This window comes from Dama dama, chromosome 17, assembly GCF_033118175.1.
Source record: "Dama dama isolate Ldn47 chromosome 17, ASM3311817v1, whole genome shotgun sequence".
In the NCBI taxonomy this organism is placed as follows: domain Eukaryota; kingdom Metazoa; phylum Chordata; class Mammalia; order Artiodactyla; family Cervidae; genus Dama; species Dama dama.
The window spans coordinates 26717370-26742281 of NC_083697.1; the positions used below are offsets into that span (position 1 = coordinate 26717370).

Sequence of the window (24912 nt, forward strand, 5' to 3'; positions counted from 1 at the left end):
TTCTCTGTTTAAGAGCATTGAAATATCAGTATTTATTATGTTGAAATGTATATTCTACTTCAAACCTATTATGAAACACACAAGCAAACAAGGAAAAGAATATAACTCCCCTCCAGTATTTCGACTTTCCATTAAAATGCAAATATAATGATTTCATTAGCCAGGCAACAATACCCACAGTCTTAAATCAAACCAAACCATAGCCAGTATCTTTCCTATATACATTTCCAACTGTCCCTAAGATAGAATCTTACTCTTATGTTGGATTATTTATTGATGAATATTTTTGGATTTGGATTTGCCATTATCTATCCCTGATTGGAGAAAGAAAAGCATGATGTATGATTCGAGATTTTAAACTGTGGCTGTATTCTACTCCCTAGACAGGCAAATATAAAAATATTTTACTAAATTTTAAACGACTGGAAAATGACCCCTTTTCAATTCCTAAACAGTACAAGGAGGAGGAGAAAAACTCACTCAATACAATTAAAAGTATGTCATGAGGGCAATAGCCTGTAAATTTCACTTAAATTTCACATTCGACCTTCCCAGCAGTCTATCCAGCCCACACTTTATTTTGCCACAGATAGAAAACTCTCCATAGAAACTTAGCTTAGTATCACTAGAAAAGCAGCCTCCATGAAAAAGATTCATCAAGAGTCATGTATGAGTGAAAGAAGAGGGAGTGAAGGAAGAAGGAGAAAAAGAAGAAGAACGGGAAGAAACGGGAGGAGAAAAGGGAGACACAGAGAAAGGCAGAAAGATAAAAAGACCAGAGAACTGCGACGAAAGAGAAATTTGGATGCGACTGTTAGAAGTCTGCTCTCTGCGTCTCCGTTTCTTTCCTGGGATTGGGTTTCATTTCTTTCTGCGCCCCTGACCTTGCAGTCTCCCAACTCTGCGCTCTCCCCCCGTGCCCGCGCCCGCCGCCTGCCCCCTCCCCCGGCCTGCGCCTGCCTTTGTGTCTGCCTGTCACTTACCGGTGAACCCGACGAAGCGGATTTGGGAGAAGCACAAAGCCAGGACGCAGATTTGCCCACAAATGCTCTCACACACGTTCCCCCACGCTGGAAGGTACAGCCCATCGCAGAGCTGATGGACCTTGAGAAAAGTGGGGTTCGGGTCTTGGCTGGGGAAGCCGAGAAACTCTTCTTTCCTCTCTCGGCTCCGCAGCGCTAACAAAACCCGCGGACTTCAGGAGGGGGAGAAGGGGAAAAAAAAAAAAAAAAAAAAAAACCCAAAACAAAACCACAACAACCCCCGGCCGAGTGGACTCCTGTTCCACTCGCCGTGACACTCGCCGAGCGCGGCCCCCCGAAAGCGGGACGCGGGGCCGGCAGAAGGGGGCGGACGCAAACGCACACTCAGATCCAGACCCCCAGCGGAGAAAAGGGTCGGGAAGCGCCGGGTCCGAGTGCTCCCCGGGGTGGGTGAGGATACCCCCGGGGCTCGTCTGCCTTCCCCCGAGGGAGCGGGTGGGGGAAGAGTCAAGGGGAAAGTCGTGCCCCCCGACAGCTGAACTAGTTTAGCAAGGAAAGCAGGGACAAAAGTCACTTTCCGGAGCATAAAAGGCCGGGAAAGCGGCCGGCCGGACTCACAAAGGTAAGTTTTTCTGCGTGCGGAGGGCACGAGCATTCATGAAGAGGAGAGAGAGCACACACAACTACAGGTTTAAAAGGGGGGTGGGGGGGGGAATTAAAACTATATTTGTCAGCCATGTTGAAGAGGCTCCAGTAATTTGCGAAGCTTCCCTTCTTCCCTCTTGGTATTTGTGGGTGACACTGCAGGCTTTGCTCCCCAGTCCCTGTGAGCCCGAGAGAAAGCGGAGGGGAGAGGAAAGGGAGAGTTTCGCGGCATAAGAGAAGCGCTCTGACCTCGTTCTCGTCCCTCAGCCTTGCAGCAATCCAGCAGTTTGCAGTCGGGTCTCCTTTCTAACAAATCCTAAAGGGCAGCCATCTTGCTTCCTTCTGCTTCTCTACGAAAGCAGCCTAGCCTCCGCATCAATATTCATAAGGCAGTTTGACGTCTGTTCTCATCACTCGGCGGGGCTGGCGTCTCGGGGCGGCCGCGGCCAGGGGGCGGACGTGACTCGCATGCGAGCCGGGCCTGGGCGCGCGGCGCTCGCTAGGAGGAGGCGGCGAGGCCGCCCGAGCTCTAGCCGCCGCCGCCGCCGCCGCTCCCCGCCTCCTCCTCCTCCGGCTTCTCCGCCTCCTCCGCCCCGCTTCCTCCTCCTCCTCCTCCTCCTCCTGGCCGCCTCCTCCTTCCCCTCCGCCCCGGACGCCGCCTTCTCCGCCCGGGCCTCCACCGCCGCCCCGGGGCTCTCGGCCCGGACTCCCCGGGAATTGGCTCCTCGCCCCGGGGCTCCCGGCACAAAAGCCGGAGGCACCTGGGGCCGAACGAAGGGGCGCGCGCTCGAGGCTGGGACTGCGGAGCCGGGGAGGGGAGCGGTGCGCCGGGAGGAGCGCGGGGGAAGGTCCGGACCCCGGGACCCTTGGATGGGTCTCCACCCGGGTGGAGGCGTGGGACTGGCGCGACGGCGGAGGTGGTGTGGGTCCCTGGCAGGAGGATGCGAGACCCTAGCTGAACCTTTGAAACTTTTTTTGGAATCGCACCCACGGCCACCTTAGAGTAGGTGCGCACCTCCCCAGTCCCCAGCGCCCGCGCATCCGCCCGGACTCCCACCTCCGGGCAGGTATCCCCGCGCACGCCCCGGAGCGCACCCACCTTCGCCCGCGCAGGCCCGCACCCCACCCCCCGGTAGGTCCATCGCCTCGCCTCGCGCCCGCTTTAGCATCCTCTCCACACGGTCGTCTTAATCTCGCTCTGCAGAAGCACTCCCCAGTTTCTCAGAGGGCATGCCCTTAGTGCTTTAGGGGCCTGTAGTCTCAAAGACGCGACAAATTAGGAAATTGACCGAGGCCCGCTTCTCACCGCCCCAGTCCACCTTCTGTTTACTTTGGCCACGTGGGCTGAGAAGAAGGATTCACGCAGATCCGAGAGGACTTTCTCAACAGTGACTCCTTACTTCTCCCTAAATTCGGTCGTAAGGAATAAACCTGCAATTTCAAATGGTTAAGTTTACTCGCGTAAGAGCCTCTATTTTGCAAAAATGTCCAGCCTTATAATTAAGTAATGAAGAAATCGACCCGTAAAGAACTAAACTCCGAATGACGGACGCTCGATTTTCCCTGACGTTCGGGATTCTATAATCACTCGCATCCGTTGACAGTTTTTCTCCTCTATTGCCGAGTAGTACATTTTCTTCCCCTTTTAATGCTTTGTTAAAAAGAATCATCATTTATGTTGCAGATGAGATAAAGAACAAAGCCCACGTGAATCGTTATAGTTTTTGAGATTCGCCCTCTGTTAGAAGTTCTCACGTTATTGGCATTCAAATTTTAGAGATTTTTCGGGGCACATCTTTTTGGGGATCGCTACATTATGATCAGGATATTCTTAAGTCAACACAAGTTATTTTGTATAGCTCACATTGTTTTTGTCCGTAATTTCTTTAGAAGTGAAGGCTTTACCTAATTTTATCAGTTCGGAATATTTCCTCTTTGAAAAGGCTTTGAAAAGGAAACTGTATGTTACGTTGTTACGAAGAAGAGCGTTTAAAGTGTGTTCCAATGAAACATTGTTTATTCCAATTTGAGACAAAGTTGACTTCGACTTCTGGTTTCGAACTTGTCTAAGCAAGATCGTTCGTTTCCCTAAGCATTCACGTAAAATAAATTTTCATCTTTTTTAACTGCACACCAACGTGTCTTTGAAGTCTTGGTAATTGCTAATGAGCTGTAAGCTGTTTAAGAGATACCTTGTAATTTGTTTTTCAAGTGCCAAAAGTAAAGTTTTCTGAAGACTGTGACCTACCTTTGTGTCCAGCACAAAACAGCAGAATTGTGGAAAACATGGGCTTTGGAGTCAGACAGACCTAGAAGGATCTGGACTCCACCCCTTACTAAATGTGTGACCTTGAGCATGGTACTTAACTCTTTGTGTATCAGTTCCCTCATCTGTCAAGTATGAAGTGGTAGTCTGGCAGCGGTGTGCTACTCTTGGTGATCCCATGGACTGTAGCCTGCCAGGCTCTTCTGTCCATGGAACTCTCCAGACAAGAATACTGGAGTGGGTTGCTTTTCCCATCTCCAGGGGAGGTTTCCTGGGTCTCCTGCATTGCAGGCGGGTTCTTTACTGTTTGAGTCACTAGGGAAGCCCATCTTAAAACAGTGTGTTGTGAGAATTAAATATGACACTAAGGGCCCAGGTAGTTATTATTAATACTGTTACCAGTCATAAACTCTCTACTTCCACGAGTTTTTCTTGTTGGACTAGAAGTATATAAGTAAATATATGTCTTCTTACATTGAATAACATGAGGCAAGTATTGTACTGACAGGCGTTTGATATGACCGCCTGAATGCTCCCTTACTTACGTATATGATAATTGGGGAGACGATCTGTAGGGTCACCTCCTTCTCATTTATCTTTTAAACACCTCCCTCTCTGTGTGTTGGAACAGGTGGTTCTTGTCTGTCTGGAATCACACTTGACTTGCAGTTGGTTTTGCGACAGGCCCTGAACCTTTTCTTGCCAACTTCTCTGCACCCCACCCCGCCCTTAACCACGATGACATTTTGTTAATTTGAAAGAAAATTCCTTACTCCTCTTGGCTATTGTGACTTCTCAACAGCAAAAGGAAGTAAAATTCTAAAAGTCTACAGGTATAAAATATTTTAGTAAAATTTTGTATTGTTGATTTAAAAAAAAAAAGCACCTTCTTTCTTAACCTCTATTTCTGGGAAAGAAAAGCTATAGTACACATAATCAGCTGTTTACTGAGTATTAGTGCACATGTGTATGTGTAGTTCAGAGCCTGCTTTTATTAATTGTGTGCATTCCTGAGATTCCTCCTCTTATAGGTGTGGATAATCTGTTTTTAAAAGATAACTTGTTGTTTTAACAACAGTCAGTTGTTAGCAAACTCCTTACCATTTCCCCCCCTCCAACTAGAAAGACCAGCAGTGCTTCCACACAGCAAAATCCTTGCTTCCTTACCAGAGAAAAAAGACTACTAGAACAAGTTCCACGGCATGCTCTTCTGGGTTAGAAAACTGACTTGATTGGCCTGGGCACCTGCTGCCTGACGCAGTTGCTGGTCTCTAAGCCTCTTAGGGTGGAGGCAGCTTCCTGTCTGCACTGTCCTTTAAAGAGCTGACAACAGCAGCTTGCTTTACAATGCAAATTTCTTGTACTAACAAAAAATAATAGGTGATTCTTAATTTCCTCCTCTCCTGCAGACTAGGAAATTTTCTTAAGGACTTGATTTTCTCTTCAACAGAGAGAACAGAGTTGTGGTACATACTCCTTTGAAAGAATTACAGTGGTTTAACAAAAACATTAAATTATGGCCTGTTGTTTCCCATCTCCAAAAACATATTTCTGAAGCATGACATGATAAAGATTCTCTGCATGCTTAAAAGACAGTTGACCTTCAAACAGCACAGCAGTCTGCTGTGAAGGGACTTTCTTGTTTCTTTTGTCTAGTGACATTACTGCACACCATACAAGGTATCTATTTAACATAAGTCGAATGCCAGTTAAAAAAAAAAAAACTCCAAGAGATGAAACATTTAGACAGAACACTTTAAATTACTGATATACATTGTTACTAATATAAATAATCATTGTCTAAAGACAAGGATCATAATATTATAATTCTCTTTTGTTAATGTGATTTTTACTTTTTTTTTCCTGACCTTGTTTCATATGGTTAATTTCTCTTTCTATAATTTGGACTTTTTTTATTTGTCCTTAATATATTTTTAAAAATAATAATTTGTTGAGTGGCAATTTCTGTAACATAAAATTAACCATTTGGAATTAATGCAGTGCCTTCACAATATGGTATAACCACGCCCTCTATCTCATTTCAAAGCATTTCCATCACTCCAAAGTAAAACCCTTTACCCATTAAGTGGTTTCTCTTCATCTCTCTTCCCACCAGCCACTCGCAGCCACCAATCTGCCTCCAGTCTCTATGGATTTATCTCTTCTGGATATTTCATGGAAAATCACCTTTCCAAAATTTCCTAAATTTTTCTTGTGTTTATTTGCAGTCACCCTCTCCTCCACTTTCAGTTTAGGGCAAACACTGATCTCATTTTGTTTGTGTAATATTGTCTTTTTACTTGTATGAATGAAATTATAAAGTATCATTCTGGCTTCTTTCACTTAGAATAATACATTTGATATCCATCCATATTTTTCTGTTTAACAATAGTTCATTCCAGTTTATTGTTGAAATGTATTTTATTATATGTATTTACCAAAATTTGTTACCTATTCAGTATTTGGAAGGGATTTGGCTTGGTTTCAGGTTTTCACAATTATGAATAAGGCTACTAAAACATTTCCATGCAGTCTTTTGTATGAAAAAATTACAATTGTGTTTTGGACTCTGTGGGAGAGGGAGAGGGCGGGATGATATGGGAGAATGGCATTGAAACATGTATATTATCATATGTGAAATGAATCGCCAGTCCAGCTTCGATGCATGATACAGGGTGCTCAGGGCTGGTGCACTGGGATGACCCAAAGGGATGGGATGGGGAGGGAGGTGGGAGGGGGGTTCAGGATGGGGACACATGGACACCCGTGGCGGATTCATGTCAATGTATGGCAAAACCAATACAATATTGTAAAGTAAAAAAATAAATAAATAAAACTGAAAATACATGCATACATACATACTTAACATAAGGCTCAGAGATGCCCAACCCTAGATGCTTACCAAAGATAATTTGAAAATTTTTAAAGAAATAGATACAAATGATATAATCCTAACACTCAAACGAAATGTGTCTACTGACTTAATGGGGGTTAAAATGAGATGTCAGATGAAACTCAGAAATCTAATCTGATTAAAATACTGCCAAAGGTGTTATAAAAAGAATATTAGGATTGCTAGAGATCTCATGGAAATGCCTCTAGAAGTATTGCCAATGTATTCCTGACATCCGTGTCTTTCCTTCTCATGAATTCTGAATCCACAATCCAGTAACTACTCTTTTTCTTCTCATCCAAATTTGGTAATGTCCTACTTTCTTTGAGAAAATAATTTTTCAGCTTCAGTGATAAACTTCAGTAATGAAGTTTATAGTAATTACTTTAGCACCAGTCTACGTTGATATAAGATTTTATAGTTTTAAAAGCATTTGGGGGTACGTCTCTGGTGATACAGTGGAGGAGAATCCACCCACCAATACAGGAAACGATTCCATCACTGGTACAAGAAGATTCCACATGCCCATGGAACAGCTAAGCCCACTTGTCACAACTACTGAGCATGCGTGCTGCACCTGCACGCTCGAGAGTCTGTGCTCCGCAACAAGAGAAGCCACTGCAGTGAGAAGCCTCTGCACCACAACAAAGAGTAGCCCCCTGTTCTCTACAACTAGAATTCTGACTGCCAATGGTCCAGAGATTCCATATGCCACAGGGCAACAGTCCACTCCCACAACTACTGAGGTGGAGCTCCAGAGCCCCTGAGATGCAACTACTGAAGCCCACACAGCTAGAGCCTACGCTTGTATTCTGCAACAAGAGAAGTCACTGCAACGAGGAGCCTGCACGTTGCGCTAGACAGTAGCTCCCACTCAGGACTAGAGAGCGCCCACACAGCAACGAAGACCCAGCGCAGCCAAAAATAAAGTAAATGAATAGTTAATTTAGAAAACATCTTTGTACACTAGTCTTTTTATGGTTAGTGAAAGTGAAGTTGCTCAGTCATGTCTGACTCTTTGCAACCCCATGGACTGTAGCCTACCAGGCTCCTCTGTACATGGGATTCTCCAGGCAAGAATACTGGAGTGGGTCACCATTTTAGGTATACGCTAATAAAAGTTTAATAGTCAAAATCATATACCACATTCAAAATGGCCTTTAATTCCCATCTTATAAAAGTGAAAAGTGAGGTTAAGTGACTTTGCCTGCGAATAGAGGATCACCTCTCAAACCCAAGTTTTGTGAATCCAAGATTAGATGTTTTTCATATACCCAAATTGTCCTCATATCTTTTCCTGTTCACTTTCCTCCAAAATTTTTGTACCATTACTAGTACTAACTAGTATCACAATCTTCCCTTCAAAACTCACAGTAATTTTCCAATATTCTGTTACTTAAAGAAACAAAACCAAAACTCAACATCTGCACTTACATATACCTAGCATTATGTTTCTTTGTTAAATACTGGCTATGCACCAAGCATTATGATAATTCTTTTAGATTTATTATCTGTTCACATCAGGTGGCCAAAGTATTGGAACTTGATGCTGGGAAAGATTAAAGGCAGGAGGAGAAGGGGAGGACAGAGGATGAGATGGTTGGATGGCATCACTGACACAATGGACATGAGTCTGAGCAAGCTCTGGGACTTGGTGATGGACAGGGAAGCCTGGCATGCTGCAGTCCATGGGGTCGCAGAGTCAGACAAGACTGAGCAACTGAACTGAACTATCTTTTAATACTTAGAATAACCAAATAAGGCAGGTAATAGTTTATTGAGAATTAAAAGTCAAGTAACTTGGTTAGGATTAAAGAGCTTGAACCAAGGTCCAAATCTGAATCTAGATTTGTCTGTTTCTAAAGCTCATGTCCTTGCAAGCTACACTGTGCTCTCTCCCCAGTTTACAGATACAGATATCTATATTTGATGCCATGATAAACTTTTCACACAATTAATGTGTGTGTGTGTGTGTGTGTGTGTGTGTATGTGTGTGGGGGTGGGGTTGTTTTGTTGTTGTTGGGAGTTTTGTTTTTTTGCAATAACACTGGTGTTCCCCGTTCTTCCTTATAAAACAGAAGCAGAAACAAAAACTCTTCTTTCTTAACCTCTACTTGGTTTTGTTTATTTCTTAGCATCATTTTCTCTCTACCCTTTTTCTTAAGCTTCCCAACTGTATATTAGAAATTGGCATGTTTGAGCTGTTTCGATCAGTGATTATATTTATGTAATAAATAAATACAGCCACACACCCTTGCTTACTCCCTCCACCCTTTTAATGTATGTCTCACTCCAAATTTGTCTTACTAACAAATTGTTTACAAATATAAGTTCTGCTATCTGTTTTCAATATTGATTTGGTAAAAGGTAGTTGCATCCTTGATCTGCTCCTGATTTCCAGGGATACCTTAGGGTTCATCCCCACCAAAGAGGGAAGCTGACAGGTGGAAAGAGTGCCACCTACTGAAATTGTCATAGGACATATGGATGTTTGAGGATAAAATACTCAGACTAGGATGGCACCAAATCTTTCCACTGGGAAAATAAATGAGGATCACCTCTGGAGCATTTGAAAAAATACATATAACTAGGTTCCACTTTTATACTCCCCCAGCAGCATCTTGGAAGATTCTGATTAACATGTGGGATGGGGCTGGAATAACAATATTTTTCAAAAAATTTACGGAAATCAGATGTACAGCTTTGCTTTAAAATCACTGGTATAGCCTAGTGTGTAAAAATATGAAAACAATTAATGCTTACACACAATATTAATAGTTAATAGGCACATACTGTTGTTATTCATGGAGCATTCCATGACAAATAGCAAACAGTGTGTATCTTTCTGCATTCTGGTGAAGGCCTCATATGTTTGTGAAAATCCAGCAAATCTGCCTGTGATTCCCTTTCTATATTTCAGGTTGGTTAAATCCTTCTAAGAGGAGAGGGAAATGGCAACCCACTCCAGTATTCCTGCCTAGAGAATCCCGTGGATGGAAGAGCCTGGTGGGCTGCTGTCCATGAGGTCGCAGAGAGTCGGATATGACTGAGGTGACTTAGCATGCATGCATGCATTGGAGAAGGAAATGACAACTCACTCCAGTGTTCTTGCCTGGAGAATCCCAGGGACAGAGGAGCCTGGTGGGCTGCCATCTATGGGGTCGTACAGAGTCGGACGCGACTGAAGTGACTTAGCAGCAGCAGGAGCAGCAAATCCTTCTAAGTTCTCTTATAACAGGTTAAAAATAAAGACTCTCCTTTGAGAAAAAGATAAGTAATTAGCTGCCAAAGAATGATCCCAACTATTAGTTGTGAAAAGGAAGAAGCAGGGGAAAATGCAAATGATAGGACTGGTAGCTTTGTGCAGAGGGGAGGAAAGAGTGTTGAAGGTTTCCTGAATTCAACTGGCAAAGACTATTTGGGATTTTTGTTCTAATAAGAAAAATCTATTGGTTTAGTTTTATTACAGTTTTCTTAAAAAAATGTAAACCAATCTTTAATCCAGGCGATTAGACAAATTGATTCTGCTTTCTTTCTTTCTCCAAAATAATAGTCAGGCAGTAGTTTATGAATATATTACAAAGTACCATGCTAACTATTAGAGCTCTTCCTGAAAGGAAGAGCTTTACAGATTAAACTAATTTTAGGCCCCCATGAGTTAGATTCTTTCCTTTCTTATGATACTCTGTATGGAAAAGAAAGAAAAATTAAGAGTATCACTACTTGACATCGAATTTTCTTCAAATAGTTTAAGTGTGTTTTCATATTTTCAAGAGATGTGTGAGAAAGTGTAATGAGATCTGTCTCATGCCAACTCAGAGCCTGTGGGAAGGCCAAGTAGTTTCCTGCAAAGATCTAAAGCACCAACCTCTGTTTAACTTGTTTTCTTATTTTATATCTTAGAATAGAATACTATTACTATTTGGCAGAAAGTCTCCTTGATCTGTCAGTAATTAGGCATGCCTCTAAGTTGAACGTGGGTTGATTGCCAAGCAATTGTTCTGCATTTCACAATGACTTTAATCCCCAAGAGAATAAATTATATTTAAGCACTGACCACAGAATAGGTGTTCTTGAAAGAGCAGTTAGAGTGGAAGGTGAAAAGAAATACACACACACATTAAATCAGAACATCAAAAACAGATGCTATTTTGGACTCAGTGGGAGAAGGAGAGGGTCGGATGACTTGGGAGAAGAGCATTGAAACATAAACATTACCATATGTAAAATAGATAACCAGTTTGAGGTCAATGCATGAAGCAGGGCACCCAAAGCTAGTGCTCTGTGACAACCTAGAGGGACTGGGAGGTAGGAAGGTGGGAGGGGAATTCAGAATGGAGGGGACACATGTATCCCTATGGCCAATTCATATTGATGTATGGCAAAACCCACCCCAGTATTGTAATTATCCTTCAGTTAGAATAAATCAATCTTTAAAAAAGTAAAAAATAAAAAACAATGCTAAAGAAGCAGTTGTTTGGTGGTCCCTAACATTTATTTCTCTGAAATCTTATGACCACTGACCCTAGTTAGACTGGCGAGAGAAAGAGAAGGAAGAGAGAACTATTGGAGAATGGTATGCTTAGCATGGGGCTGGAAGAAGTCAGGTGGGTGTAATCCTAGTGATAATACTGATGTAGTTTAATAAAAGAGACATTCCTGATTCTCCTTAAATCTTAGAACATTAAAAACTACTGTCAAGAATCAGAAGAGTCTCTCTAAATTTCAAATAAAAAAAAAAAGGGTAAAATCATAAATTTGGTGGGTAAGGCCCACTGTTAAAGGTAAAGGCCCACTGTTATCAACTCACAAAATAGATATTAAAAAAATTTAAAAAGAGAAACTAATAAAAACAGTTAATGGAAGTGTTAAACTCAGCCTGATATGAGTAAATAGCATGGTTTAGGTCTGTAGTTTAAACCTACCCCAATCATTTAATATGTATTATCTCATTTAGTATTTACAATAATCTTTAAAATAGATGAGACATTTATGAATCCCATTTTATCTTATTTTTTAACACTAGGGAACATGTGTTCAGTGTATGAGGGGACATGTCAGAAAGATTAAGTAGCTTGCCCAGGGTCACACAGCAGGTGATGCCTTCTCAGACTTAAGTGTTCCTCAATACTTTTGCACAACCAAAGGGAAACATATAAACCAACTTTAATTCCTTCTTGGGAGCAGAAAAAAATGTTCTGGCCAACTTGTGAGATTGTATCCTAGGCTGATTCTACATTTGTATTCCTTGCCCATGGTCACACAGGCAGAGCAGAAAGCTACAGTAATGGAAACATTTAGTGTGTTTCAGTGTTTCCATGTATTTATTTGCTTATATTTTAATGTAGCCCAGTCAGTGTGGTAGGCATTCTGTTCACTCAAATGTGAGGGTAAAGTGAATCTGTTACCTATTTATTAAGTGAAAGAATAACAGTTTACTCAAAGGTATGAAAGATAAAAACACTGGAGTTCTTCCTTGCTGTCTTTCCCTCTCAGAGCATAGAGAAATATTTTGGTTATAGGTGTGTGGGTGGGTGTGAGTTTGTGTTTAATGGAGCAAAGTCACTAGATAAGAAGACATAACTTAAATTTACATAAAATGCAATTTAAAAAAAAATCTGAAATGAATCAAAATAATTCCCTTTTTATTGAATAAGGCTGGAGAGGGTGGGGTTTATTAGATTTAGTTTAAGTCAGTTACAAACTCACAGATTTTCTAATGAAACTAAAACTCAAAATGAAACTTGATACACACAATTTGGAATGAGTAAAACATTTTGCTTTAAACTATTTCATGAAAAGGCAAGTTTCATACAACTCTAGCAAATGAGAGTGCTCTCCAAGACGGCTGCTTACCAAGCAAGAGCACTTCGTTAGATGCCATATATCTTGAGGGGGAAGGAAAAGCACTGGAGTTTAATAAATTGACTGTAGAGTTGTTAATTCTTGGTGACAATAATTATTTTACTTGCTGGCATACAATTCTATTTTTGGCCTTTTTAGACTTCATGCCTGACATGGAGGGTAGAGATCTGGGGATTATGCATACAATTCAAAAGCATAGCTTTATTGACCTTAGCACTAAATTGTAGGCCCCACCTTTTGAACTGCTTTGTTCACGAAAGGGTTGTGCTGTGACTGCAAAGGTTTGGGAGTAGCTTACCAAACGATTTGAAGTGATTGAAAACTAACCTAGGCAAGACGCTTTCTCAGAATTTTTTTTTTTTTTTCAAGCTTTAGAAGTGAAGTCTCACTGGTCTCGTTTTCCATTGCCAAATGGTTAGTCTGAAGTTTCTAAACTGTCACAGGCTACAGTGGTGCTTGAAATACTGATGTCTCATTTGTGTTTCCATTCCACCTTCTCAAGAGGCAGCTTGATCAGCACATGACCATAAGCAGAGTCAAATGGCACCATTGTGAAGGTCTGCCCAGGAAACCCTCAGATCACAGAAGGACCAGAAAGGAATAGAAATACCATTGCAAAAACATCCATTAAGATGTGATCATAATGACATATCTGGTCATCCTTGTTTCACCCTAGTGGTGGCATTTCCCAGGCTCTGCTCTCTCAGCCTAGTTCTATCATTAAAACTGAACTTACGTGGTGATGGTTCACTGCATTATTCTCCCCTCAACATATTTATTTTCTCATTCAGTGATATAACAACAAACAAGAAGTGTCGCCTACCTGCCACGAGCTTATTGTCAAGTGGGAAAACAGACATGTAAATTGTTGTTCAGTTGATCAGTCATGTCTGACTCTTTGTGATCCCATGGGCTATTGCATGCCAGGTTTCCCTGTCCTTCACCATCTCCCAGAATCTGCTCAAACTCATGTCTGTTGAGTTGGTGATGCCATCCAACCATCTGGTCCTCTGTTGTCCCCTTCTTCTCTTGCATTCAATCTTTCCCAGCATCAGGGTCTTTTTCAATGAATAAGCTCTTTGCATCAGGTGGCCAGAGTATTGAAATTTCAGCTTCATTATCAGTCCTTCATATGAATATTCAGAGTTGATTTCTTTTAGGATTGACTGGTTTGATCTCTTTGCTGTCCAAGGGACTCTTAAGAGTCTTCTCCAGCACCACAGTTCATAGGCATCAATTCTTCAGCGCTCAGTCTTTCTTATTGTCCAGTTCTCACATCTGTACATGACTACTGGAAAAACAATAGCTTTGTCTATGTGGACCTTAGTTGGCAAAGTAATGTCTCTGCTTTTTAATACATTGTCTAGGTTTGCCATAGCTATTCTTCCAAGGTACAAGTGTCTTTTAATTTCAGGGCCGCAGTCACCATCTGCAGTGATTTTGGAGCCCAAGAAAATAAAGTCTGTCACTGTTTCCATTGTTTCCCTATCTATTTGCCATAAAGTGATGGGACCAGATGCCATGATCTTTGCTTTTGACATGCATATAGGCAATGATAAAACACTCCATGTTGTGTGCTAGAGTACTGTCAGAAGGGTGCTTACCTCACACTTGCAAGCTCAGAGCAAACTTTCCATGAAAGTAACATGATACTGAGATATGAGAGCTTAAAGATTAATAGGAATTATTCAAGCCAAGTAGAAAGTCAGAGAAGAGTACCTGTTGGAAATCAAAGAATATATGAAGAACAGGGACAGGAGAGAACATGATGCATTTGAGAGAAAAAGCACATTCCAGATGACTTGCGTAGGAAGTGAAGAGGAAGAGGGTGACCGCTTAGGCTGTGGCAGTGTGCAATGACCAGTTTTTGAGTTAGTGATAGTCATGATAAGGGGTTTGGGTTGTGGCCTTAAGTGCAGTAGGAAATCAATGGTTAGTTTTAAGAGGGAGGAATATGATCAGCTGTGGATGTTGGAAGTACATCTCCAGCAGCACTGGGGAGAGTGAGTTGAGAGAACACAATAGCAGGGGCTAGGGCACCCATGGGGATACTGGGGTAGTGACTTAGGAAAAGTTAGAGTGGTCTTGAATTAGAGATTGGGCAATAAGCAGGAGAGAAATGGGCAGCTCCATGGGTATCACAGAAGCAGAAGAGAGCCAAGTAAACTGCTTGGAAGCAAGATGAAGCTGAGGCAGGGCTCCAGAATGTCACCCAGGTTTCTCAGCAGCCAAGGGTAGTTGGTGGTGAAATTCACTGGAGACAGAAATAAAAGAGGACCTGGAAGTGGGGGGTGGGGGGGTTGAGAGAAAAAAGAAACCAGTGATCAAGAAATCAAGTCTGTGCCACCCGAGGGACATCCATGTGGAGAGGTGCAGTAAGCAGTTGGGTAACTGAGCCTCAAGCCTAGATTCAGACTGGAGTTAGAACTTTGGGAACCATCTGCACAAAGTTGGCAGTTGAAGAAGAGACCCTTCACTCTGAGTGAGAAGAAAAGCGGAGCTCTAGCACCGAACCAGAGGGACACCCCCTGAGAGGTTGGAGAGAAAGAAGAGGAACCCCCAAAGAAGGAAGCCAGAGGTGTGTGCTGTCGTGGGAGCCAGGTTAAGAACAAGCCTCATGAAGGAGGTCTGGCCCGGTTAGCAGCTGTCACCCGAGACAAGTAATGAGAAGTCCCCTGGATATAACAGTGGGACATTCATTGCAATCCTTGGCAAAGTGAGTTTCAGGAGAAGAGTCCTGTGACAGAAGCCAGATTGCCTGAGGTTGAACGATAAACAGGAAGCGAGAATGTGGAGATAGGGAGAGCTGATGTTTAAAGAAGGTTGGCTGCAGAGAGGAGGAAGCAGATAGCAAAGGAACTCCAGGGGAGATGTGGGGTTGAGGAAAGAATGTTTTAAGATGGAAGAGACTCAAGCATGTTTACTGATGGGAGAGAGCAGGTGGAGGTGGGTGGTTAAAGATACAAAAAGTGAAAAAGACTTATTGAGCAAGGTCCCTGAAAGGTGGGGTCTGTTAAGAGAGTATTCTGCTGATAAATGGAGGAAGAGGATTGGCCTTTTAAAGGGGGTGAGGTGGGTGGGGATTGGTTTAAAGATGTCTTTCCATTTTTTGTGGTTCAAGTGATGTATAGTCCATAGTTGCTGATGGGCTAAAACATTTCATTTCACTTTGCGTTTCCTCTGCCTCCTCCTTAGAGGGCTCTGTAGGTTTTCTTCATAAAGTTTCATCATTGCTTTGGAGAGAAAGAGGAATGGGGTCTGTGAAATGTATTATGGATTAAAGGCTGGTGCTTGGACAAGGCTGAGGTGGTGTCTATAATATAATAAGAATTTCTAGAAATCAGAGCTTCCTTCAAAACACAAGCGTGTATTATAAAACACTCCATGGACAGAGGAGCCTGGTAGGCTACAGCCCATGCAGTCACAAAGAGTTGGACATGACTGAAGACTCACACACACACACAGGTAATAAATAAATAGTAAAGGGATCATATGGTTGCAAAAGAATCTCCATCAGGGTGATGTGTAGTGATGGCCATGGTTTCTAATCCATGCTTCTTACTATATTGACAACTCTGTGATCCATGAAATATCATAAGAATATATACCAAATACTGATTGCCTACTAAGTACTAAGCACAAAGTACATGTTATTTTTATATTCCTATGAGAATCCTGCATGGTAGATTGCTATTTTCAGTTTACAGATAAGTAAAGGCTCAGAGAGAAAAAGCATCTACAATCAAAGAACTGATTAAAGGTTCAACGAGTAGTAGAACCCAAGTTTATCTATATCAGCATGCGAGCACTTTACAGTAAGTAACATGATGTATCTTGCATAAATACCTAATTGAAAAATTTTCTTTTTGCCCTCAATTTCCTTCACAGTCACATGTTATTATGCAACTAAAATATCTTCTTTTAGATATTAGTGAACAATCAGCCTAGGGAAAAACTAGTATTGTTGTACAAGGAAGAGAGAGTTTGAGAAAAACTAGATCCAGACATATAGAGATTAATGAAAGAAAAAAGAACTATCTTTGCCACCACATATTCCTCCAGCTGGCCTATTTGTTCATGCACTTTATTCATTCCATGAATAAAATGTGCAAAAGTATTGTGTCCTCCTAGAGCTACAGTAATTATACAACTAAATACTTAATTGTAATTATGACAGGTGCTACAAAGGAGAAGTTTAGCGGCTGTGGGGGAAGATAAAAGGACACTGCTCAGTTTAGAAGCCCACTTAAGCTTTCCTTGAGGAAGTGATAATTGTGCTGACTTGAAAAATAACTAGAAATGAACCAATCAAACCGGGCGTGAGGAGAGGAGTCTTGTTTCAGGCAGAAGGAATTGCACAGGGGGAAGGCCAAAAGCAGGGCATCCCTGGTGGCTCAGATGGTAAAGAATCTGCCTTCAATGAAAGAGATCCAGGTTCAATTCCTGGTTGGGAAGATTCCCTGGAGAAGGGAATGAGTGAATTGCCTGGAGAACTCACTTGCCTGGAGAATTCCATGGTCAGAGGAGCCTTGTGGTCTACAGTCCATGGAGTTGCAAGAGTTGGACATGACTGAGTGACTAACACTTCTGCTTCTAAGGCCAAAAGCAGAGATGGATGTGGCATAAGGCAAGTGCAGCTGTAACCCCAAAAGTTAATAGAATATAAACAGATGAGACTGGAAAGATAGGCAGGGATCCAGACATACAGGTCCTTGTAGGTCATATTGAGTCTGTTACTGGCTTAACCTATTGATTTAACCTGCTCAGGATCCATCCTCCCTTTTCTCATATGTTGATACTGTGATGTACTGATACTGTGATATTATCCTTGGGAAACTGTAAGTAGATAGGGGAGAAAAAGAACCAGGCATGACTTTCTTAACAGAAGAGAGGTCATCTTTGACCTATGCCATTTGGTGACCTAAGCCTGGCCACAATGCTTGCCCTTGAATGTGGAGTGCTAAGTTACTTAAGTTTTGTCTGACCCTTTGCAACCCCATGGACTGTAGCCTGCCAGGCTCCTCTGTCCACGGGATTCTCCAGGCAAGAATAATGAAGTGGGTTGCCAGGCCCTTCTCCAGGGGATCTTCCTGACCCAGAAAACGAACCTGGGTCTCTTACATTGGCAGGCGGGTTCTTTAACACTAGTGCCCCCTGGGAAGCCTGCCCTTAAACAGGTCTCAGTAATAATTCTCAACTTTTCAGGCAAGAGAAGTAACCATAGCAAAATAATATATCAGTTGTATAGACTCCCAGTTCTGTTTCAGTGGTAAAGATGAGCCTGAAACATTCAACTCCCAGATCATCCTGAACCTAAAGAAGGATGATGTTGACATTTTCTGACCCTCATGACTTCAGTCAACTAAAGCTTGGACTCTGTCAATGGTCCATGTCAACTACCCAAGTGCCTGCATCAATGTCCATGTGCCCTTAGCTTTAAATTCCCCCAGTTTTGCTGTTCAGGGAGACACTGCTTCAGGAAAGATCCCCAGTGTTCTCTTTACTTACTGCAAGAGCTAATAAAGCCTTCTTTTTGAAACAGGAAGGAAGGGGACAGGGTACAACATTTAAAAGAATGACATAGCCCAAGGACACAACATTAACTGGCCTAAGATGGTAGACTAGTCAACTCCCACTAGACCTTGAGCATCAGTATGCACTCACTGTAACACACAGCAAACTAAATGATACCCCACAGGTGCCAAGAAAGGAAAATCGGCCACTGCTTCCACTTTCTCCCCCTCTGTTTGCTTCTATGCATGATGGGATAGAATGCCATGACATTAGTTTTTTGAATGCTGAATTTCAAGCCAGCTTTTTAAGTCTCTTTCACCTTCATTAAGAGGCTCTTTAGTTCCCCTTCACTTTCTGCCATTAAAGTGGTCTCATCTCTATATCTGAGGTTGTTGTTATTTGTGGTCTCATCTCTGTATCTGAGGTTGTTGATATTTCCCCTGGAAATCTGGGTTCCAGCTTGTGATTCATCTAGCTTGGCATTTCACACGATGTACTCTGCATAGAAATTAAATAAGCAGGGTGACAATATACAGCCTTGTACTCCTTTCCCAATTTTGAACCAGTTACTTGTTTCCTGTCTGGTTCTAACTGTGGCTCCCTGACCTGCATATAGGTTTCTCAGGAGGCAGGTAAGGGTATGGTATTCCCATCTCTTTAAGAATTTTTCAGTTTGTTGTGATTCACACAGTCAAAGGATTTAGCATAGTCAATAAGGCAGAAGTAAATATTTTTCTGGAATTTCCTTGCTTTCTCCTTGATCCAACAGATGCTGGCAATTTGATCTCTGGTTCTTTTGTCTTTTCTAAACCCAGCTTGTACATCTGAAAGCTCTTGGTTCACATACTACTGAAGCCTAACTTTGAAATAGCAGGGCAAACTTCAGAAAGAATGAACCTCATTCTTTCTATGAAGAATGTCCTCATAACCTGAGGACACAACATAAATGAATTGGAATCAAATGGGTCCAAGATGACAGACAAGTCAACTTCAGACTAGACCATGATCCTCAATCAACAAGCTAAATGACACAGCCAGAGGCGCCATGATAGTTCCAAGTCACTGTCAAAAAAAAAAAAAAAAAAGTGGGCAATGGCTCATTTCCTGGAAATCTCCACCCTTTCCCCAAAATAGTTGGAATAATCCTCCCACTCATTAGCCTATGAAATTACCCAGCCCATAAAGGCTAACCATGCCAGATTTCAGGGCCATCACTCTCACCCTCTGTGATGGCCCACATTCTGTCTGTGGAGTGCCTTTCTCTATAAATTAATCCACTTCTTACCTATCACTTTGTCTCTCACTGAATTCTTTCTGAGATGAGACATCAAGAATCTGAGCTTCATTAGGTCCTGAAACCAGATACAGTAGGTTTTGGCTGTGTTTGAGTCCTGGCCACATGGGTTCAAGTTCCAATCTAAGGTAAATAAATGGCTTCAGCTTGAAGGCTTTTGAGTATAACCTTGCTAGCATGTGAAATGAGCACAACTATGTGATAGCTTGAACATTCTTTGGCATTGCCCTTCTTTTGGACTGGAATGAAAACTGACCTTTTCCAGTCCTATGGCCATTGCTGAGTTTTCCAAAGTTGCTGACATATTGAGTGCAGCACTTTAACAGCATCATCTCTTAGGATTTTAAATAGCTCAGCTGGAATTATCTTCAGTAGCTTTGTTCCATCAGAAGACCTCAAAGATATTATGTATACTTCTTGAGGAGGAACCAGGACCCTACCCCAAGGTGACACTATTGTTTCCTTGACTACTCCTCTCATTTCTGCATTCCCTCCCTTCTGTGATTAGTAACAGTTTGAAGATTGGGAAAGGAGTACATCAAGGCTGTATATTGTCACTCTGCTTACTTAACTTATATGCAGAATACAACATGTGAAATGCTGGGCTGGATGAAGCACAAGCTGGAATCAAGATTGCTGGGAGAAATATCAGTAACCTCAGATATGCAGATGACACCACCCTTATGGCAGAAAGTGAAGAGGAACTAAAGAGCCTCTTGATGGAGGTGAAAGAGGAGAGTGAAAAAGCTGGCTTAAAGGTCAGCATTCAAAAAACAAAGATCATGGAATCTGACCCTATCACTTCATGGCAAATAGAAGGGGAAACAATGGAAACACTGACAGACTTTATTGTTTTGGACTCCAAAACAATTTTGACTGCAGCCATGAAATTGAAAGACGCTTGCTCCTTGGAAGAAAAGCTATGACAAACCTAGACAGTATGTTAAAAAGCAGAGACATTACTTTGCTGGCAAAGGTCCATATAACCAAAGCTATGGTTTTTCCAGTAGTCATGTACGGATGTGAGAGTCAGACCATAAAGAAGGCTGAGTGCAGAAAAATTGATGCTTTCAAACTGTGGTGTTGGAGAAGATTCTTGAGCATCACTTAGACTGCAAGGAGGTCAAACCAGTCAATCCTAAAGGAAATCAATCCTAAATATTCATTGGAATGACTGATGCTGAAGCTAATGCTGGGAAAGATTGAAGGCAGGAGGAGAAGGGGATAATAGAGGATGAGATGGTTGGATGGCATCACTGACTTGATGGACATGAGTTTGAGCAAACTCTGGGAGATGGTGAAGGACAGGGAAGCCTGGCGTGCTGCAGTCCATGGGGTCACAAAGAGTCAGACACAATTGAGTGACTGAACAACAACAGTTTGAACTTGCCCTGTGGAATTCAGGGAACGTTGGGGAGGCTGAATGAACTCTATTGCCTACTAATAAGAAAGAGGGATATGAAAAAGACTTTTCCCTGGGAGGGTTGCACAGAGTCCTGCTCCATTTCAGCTTCTTGGAGGATATTGAACCAAAAGACACAACCAAGCCAAAGAGCAGGAGAAGGAAGGATTTATTACTTGCAGCCAGACTCCTCAAACTGGCACATGAGTAAAGAGGGCAGGGCACAACCTTTGAAAGAATAACATAGCCTGAGGACTATGAACACTACAAAGACTGATTTGAACCACATGGATTCAAAATGGTCGACAGAGTCAACAACTTCCACTAGATCTTAAGCCTCAGTATATGCTCTATATAACATAGCAACAAGCTAAATGACACACCTACAAGGCCAGGATGGTTCTAATGACCACCAAAGACCAAAAAAGTGGGTGGGGCCCAATTCCTGGAAATCTCTGCCTCTTTCCCCAAATAGCTTGAATAATCCTCCCACTCATTAGCCTGTGAAATTATCCAGTCCATAGAAACTAACCATGCCATATTTTGAGGCCACCTTGCCTTTTGAGATGGCCTACATTCTGTCTGTGGAGTGTGTTTCACTCTAAAATCTGTCACTGAGCTTCATTATGTCCTGAAACTAGGTGTGTGATTTCAGTTAAAAGTTTGTGGGTTTTGGCTGGGTTTGAGTCCGGGCCATGTGGATTCAAGTCCCAGTCAGAGTTAGGTTTCAGAACAGCAAAATTGGGGAAGTTTTAAGCTAAGAGTACATGTCAATTCATGCACAGAGGAGAGTTCAGCATAGAATTGGGACAAAGATTGTCAGAGTCCAAGCTTTAGTTAATTGAAGTCATGAGGGTCAGAAAAGGTCAACTTTATCACTCCTTAGATTCCAATTGATCTGGTAGTTGAGCACCAGAGTGGGGGGGATTTAAATTCTGCAAAACAGCTCAAGACAGTGCTTTAGGCTTGTCTTTACCACTGAAATAGAACTGGGGTTCTTTACAACTGGTTTGTTATCTTTGTTATTGTTACTTTTCTTGCCTGATAAGTTTGTCCTTCTGTTCCCTTAAGATCAGTATTACTGAGGCCTGTCCAAGGGCAAGCATTGTGGGCAGGTTTAGATTAAGGAAAAAAAATGGCTTAGGCCAAACTGGCCTCTATTCTGTTGAGAAAACCATACCTGATTCTCTTTTACCAGGGATCCCCTACCCTATCTGCCTACATTGCTTTAGCTGAGAAATGAAACATAACAATTGATTATCTATCTGTAGTATCTTGGGATTCAGAGCATGGGTCTACTGAGACTGGAGATTTGAGGATGTGTTTTTTTTTTTTAAATCAGTAAAGTACTGGTTCCTTCTTGTGAGTTTTAGTGAGGTCCTTTAAGAAAGGGACAAGCTGCAGTTAACATTGGTTTGTCTGAAAACAGTGAAAACACTAATAGCAGCCCCTGAGCCCTTATCCTGAAATCCCAACCAGCCAGGAGTCAGAAACTTTATAGCTGGAGTTTGGAAAGTAAAGTCCTCTGTTCCAGTCTAAATTTAATGCTGGCAAAAGTGGGGAGGGTAGAATGAAATTAGAAGATAAGATTGAATCAGGAGCTGCACCCACATCTGTTGACAGAGCACCAAGGTTAATTGTTAGAAGACAGAAACTATCCCTTTAGGATCTGGAATCAAGGATTAGGCTGAAGTACCAACACTGGTTTTTGTTGCTAACTCCCTGAATTTATAGGAAATGTGGTTGAGTTTACTAAACTCAACATTTTGTTGAGTTTACTAAACTTTTAAGGAACTTGGGTTTCCAGAGAAACTTCAACACCCATAAACTCAAGGCTGTGATTGCTCAACTCCCAAGGCAGTACTCAGCCAGGATCCTAAACCCACACTAACAGAAATAGCACCAGGAGAAGGCTATGAAGACCAGGAAGTAAACACTCCCCAGTGCCTTTCTCAGCGATGGCCATAGAGGACAAATGACTAGCAAAATCCTCTTAGAGGACACATCCTGGAGTAGACAAAAGAGGTTCTCAAGAAATTCACTCCAAAACCAGAACAAGAGATCTCTCTGCTCCTGTCCTGCAAACAGTCCGTTGTAAGCGGCTACGCCTCCCATTTCCTCTTTTTCAAGTAGAAATTCTTATGGTAGCTATTTTGTTTCCTCCTCACAAATATATGTTTATTGGAGATGATTAAATATCATTGTGCAAGAAGTTTCTGAGCCAGGAGAAATGCACATTAACAAGAGTCTAGACTCAGCCTAGGAGCAGTAGCTGGGTAACAAGTGCATGGTGCTGGTAACATGTGTTTTTGATTCCACATGATATTATTGCTTAATGTAAGCTTGGGGAATTTTTGAATCTTTAGGTATAAGAAAAAGATGTGTGGATGGTGTGCAGCTAGGAGGTGGACTATAATAAATGTCTGTGTTTTGACCTATCTGGAATCCATTTCTTCTAGGTCTGCTCCCTGATTTTCCCAAAGGAACTACTCTTAACTTTCATTACATGTGAATAGGTGAATCTGATTTCACTTTGAGCTTCAGACATGGCCAACCAAAACATTGCAAACCTCTGACTTCAGTGATCGATTCTGGACATCTGAACCATATGTTGATATCTAGGCCAGTTAAATCAAAAGAAACAAAACAGTTCTGGAGCTGGGTAAAAGTCAATTTCTTTCTGTTGGGATTGTTGTGAACATAGAATATAAGCCTGGGTTTTCAAGCACCTATCATAAATGATGAACCTACCTGACAATAAAACTAAAATAGACAAATGAGAGCATTTGACTCATTTGAGTCACTTCCATCTAGCTGAACCTAAAAATAATCTATCTTTGAATTTTTTTAATTATGTGAATCAATCCCCTGCCTCCACTTCCCACTTTCTTGGGGGATAATCTAGATGATCTAGATTATGTTGGGTTTATTTTCTTTCCAACTGCACTTTAACCCAAGTGCAACTGGAAGTCATGAAGTGGATTTAATCAGGGATGTGATCATGTTTGGGCTTCCCAGGCAGCACAAGTGGTAAATAATTCGACTACAATGCAGGAGACATGAGACACAGGTTCTATCCTTGGGTTGGGAAGATCCCTTGGGGAAGGGAATGGCAACCCACTCCAGTATTCTTGCCTGGAGAATCCCATGGACAGAAGAGCCTGGCTGGCTACAGTCCCTGGGGTCACAAAAGAGACAAAACTCAGCGACTAAGCAACAACAACAAAAGTGAAGTATATAACTTGTGAAGTGGTAGTTGCTCAGTCATGTCCAACTTTTTGCAACCCCATGGACTGTAGCCTGCCAGGCTCCTTTGTCCGTGGGATTTCCCAGGCAAGAATACTGGAGTGAGTAACCATTTCCTTCTCCAGGGGATCTTCTCCTGACCCAGGGATCAAACCTGGGTCTCCTGCATTGCAAGCAGTTTCTTTACCATCTGAGTCACCAGGGAAGCATACAACTTGTAGACCTCATTTTAAATTTCATTGCTCTCCATTTCATCTCCTTTCCCTACTGTGACTGAATTGTGGACATGATGATAAGAGCCAGTGTTGACTATGAGCCATGAAGATGAGGCCAACACTCTAGAGGAGGCAGAACAACAAGGTAGAAGTAATCTGGATCCCTAAGTGACAACCTGGATTGGAGCCACCTTCCTCCCTGGGACAACCCATGAGAAATAAACTGTTTTATCTAAAGCATGGTATCTTGGTGGCTCTTTAATACATCAGTTTAGTGTGTACATCCATCAGATGGAATGGATTATTATTTCCAAATAATGTGTGTGTAGCAGATTAGGTGACCAAAAGCTAAACAAAAATCTAACTTTTTCTTTATTCTCAGGATATAGAGGAAATGCCCTCTATGCCAGTGTCTGTCAAACTATAGAATACATAAAAATTTCCTGGGGAACTTGTTTAGAAAGATGATTTTGTATTCTATTCCCAGAGATTTTCATTTACTAGGGCTGGAGTATGGTCCAGGAGTCTGCATTTTTAAAAAACACCCCAGATAACTGTGATATAAGTGGTCTGAGAAACTTTATTTGTA

At 42.1% G+C, this 24912-nt stretch overlaps 1 protein-coding gene and 1 long non-coding RNA gene across 4 annotated transcripts in view; one reads left to right on the forward strand and one right to left on the reverse strand.

The window, feature by feature from the left end:
• The window catches only part of TET2 (tet methylcytosine dioxygenase 2), a 129355-nt gene extending 127314 nt beyond the window's left edge, over window positions 1-2041 (reverse strand). The window contains exon 1 of one of the 2 annotated variants that reach the window (XM_061164277.1): window positions 1878-2029. The gene's annotated coding sequence lies outside the window, so the exon portion shown is untranslated. Of the gene's footprint in view, window positions 1-1877 lie in introns of both variants that reach the window. The other variant, XM_061164278.1, reaches the window with a different exon arrangement.
• On the forward strand, window positions 1325-24560 carry LOC133071668 (uncharacterized). 2 transcript variants are annotated; one of them, XR_009696489.1, is made up of 3 exons: window positions 1325-1605; window positions 23379-23524; window positions 24406-24560. It is a non-coding gene; the product is annotated as an uncharacterized LOC133071668 (long non-coding RNA). The 2 variants fall into 2 exon arrangements; XR_009696490.1 differs by lacking the exon at window positions 1325-1605 and adding an exon at window positions 9724-9838.
• The last annotated feature ends 352 nt before the right edge of the window (window positions 24561-24912 follow it).